Raw genomic sequence first — 2,678 nt, 5'->3', positions numbered from 1 at the left:
AAAAGTGACCTGGGGGAGGGAAATACTGGGAGGGGGAATGTGCAACAATAAATGAATTAAAGAAATCTAACTTTTCTGTAAACTTTCATTAAAATCACAATTAAAACAAAAACTTTTATTAAAAAAGTAAGTTTTCCAAAATGCAGAAGCATTATTTCTGAGAAAACAAACAGAAGGAAGAAACTTCTGCCCCAAAATGAATCTTGCTGCAGTTTTGTATGACTGGGGAGGGAAAGGAAAGATAAAGAGCCACTGAAAGTGAACTTCAGCACCTCCCTCCTACATCCTAGGGCAGATGGAGAACAGCAGGCTCCTAGTGTGTGTGCTGACAGCTGGAGGCCCAAAGTCCGTGTGATCGTCCCACCCTGCCAAGGTCAGGGAAGACAGAAATAAATCACTGCAGATGTGATGTGTATGCAAAGACTATAAACAGCAATCACCTGATTTTTGCAGTTTTATCATTAAAACATACCACAACTGTTACTGTTGGAGAACCGGCACGGGGTGAAAAGGGCATGCAGAAAGAAGGACCTTATAAAACATACATCTACAGACAAACTTAATGTCTTGCAGACTCCCCAGGGCCTTCTCAATTTAAAAATTCATTTTCAATATAAAAATCTCTTAATCTCTTTCCAGGTTCCATTCATCCATCTGTCTGTCAATCCATTCATGCAGAATGTTTGGACTTAAATCCAAGTTCACCTGAGTATGATCCCAGTAATCTCTTTGCGTCTCAGTTTCATCACCTGTAAAATCCACTTCCCAAACAACATGACTCTGGAAACCCTATGAACTTCGATAAATGTCGATAGTTGTAGAGAGGCTTCTGGCCTTTTGTCCATAGGGTCGTTATGAGCCAAGCTCGACTTGAAGGCAATCAACAACAACAGCATACCTATCTTAAGGGAGCTCTGGTGGCCTAGTGTCAAGCAAGGCCACCAGCTGCTCTGCAGGAGAAGGATGGGCAATCTCCTCCCATGTGATTAATTGCCTGTGAAAACCTGTCAGAGGGTCAGCTATGGGTTGGTTCCAACTTAACAGTATGTAACAATAACAACAACAATACTTATCTGAGGGTGGAGAGTGTGAACATAGTGCTGAACAGGCACAGTTTGCTTATGTTGCTCATAGGGTTGCTATGAGTCGTAGTCATTCAATAGCATTTAACAGTGTAAAATCTTATAAAGGTTTGTGAACTTAATTCCATAAGATTATTAGAATCATGTTTGAACTTTAGTAAATGCTCAATAAAGTCAAGCTGGTTATTGTTTTCATTATTAATTAGCCAGTGTAAAAATCACACGAATGTGACTCAAATCCTTGCTCCATCATTTACCGGTTGGATGAATTTTCTCCCCTTTCCTTCCACCTTCCTTTCTTCTCTCCTTTTTTCTCTTCATTCCTTCCTCTTAACATTTTTATTTCTCCCTCACTCTTGTTATTTGAAAAAGGTTGTTTATACAGACTCTTAGCTTTAAGGGAAGAGTTACAATAGAAAAAGTTCACAATTTTGGTAACAATGTTGGTTTATGAGCACTTGTTTTTTAATCTGGGTAGTAGTTAAATGTGAGTAATCACCACTTGGTAAGTGTTCTTCATACATATGAATTTTATTATGCATTTATAAGTGTATTTTTAAATTAAAATGGTAAGAACTCTAGGACTCATACAAACATCTCTCAGGGACAAATTCTTACTCTTTGAAAAGTTTCAAAAACATTTTCAAACATCCTGGGAGTGGGGGACTCATGCATTCTTAGTTTAGTGAGTTCCATTTCTGTCTATGGTTGAATGTTACATATTTTTCTTATTAAGTAGGAGAAAGTAACTAAAGGACAGTAGAAAATCCCCCTGCAAATAACCTTGGCTAATGGCAGAAGCATTAATACTATCCCATTTCATTATTTGCAAAGCACTTTCAATTGAGAGAAGTTCCAGCCATGAAACAGAAGTAATTTCCCAGTCTGATGTGAATAATAGAGCTTTCACTGGGCCTCCATCACCAGGAAAATCCATTTCAGATGCCTTATTACTTCAAGGTCATCATCAGCTTGGACTATACTTCATTGAGCCCAGTACTTCACCCTCTTCTTCTCATACCATGCATTCAGTGATGTGTTCCTGAACCTTAGCACATGCCATGCCTCCACCCAAGAAGCTCTCTACTCTTCTCTACACCTAAACTTCCCTCCTTGAAATCCTATAGTCACTTCCTCCATGAAGCCCTTTAAGACCCATCACCCAAAACTCCTTCCATTCAATCCCTTTTCTTTCAGTTCTCATGCCATGGGTCTTTATAGGCCTTGTTGTTGTTGTTAGATCCATTGAGTCAGTTCCAACTCATAACCACCCAATGAACAACAAACTAAAACAATGCCTGGCCCTTTGCCACCCTCACAATCACTGCTGAGCTAGAGTCCATTGTTTCAGCCACAATTTCAATCCATATCTTTGAGGCTCTTCCTCTTTTTCTTTAATCTTATGCCAAGCAAAATGTTCTAATCCAGGAATTGGCTCCTCCTGAGGACATATCCAAAGGAAGTGAAATGAATTCTCACCATCCTTGTTTCTATGGAGCAGTATTTAACAACAATGGCACTATGCAGTATTTGTCCTTTTGTGACTGAGATATTTCATTCAGCATAATGTCCTCCAGGGTCCCCTAGTTTATATAA

This window comes from Elephantulus edwardii, unplaced genomic scaffold, assembly GCF_000299155.1.
Source record: "Elephantulus edwardii isolate Elephantulus edwardi_28Jun2011 unplaced genomic scaffold, EleEdw1.0 scaffold00013, whole genome shotgun sequence".
NCBI classification, from domain to species: Eukaryota; Metazoa; Chordata; class Mammalia; order Macroscelidea; family Macroscelididae; genus Elephantulus; species Elephantulus edwardii.
This window is presented reverse-complemented; position numbering follows the sequence as displayed.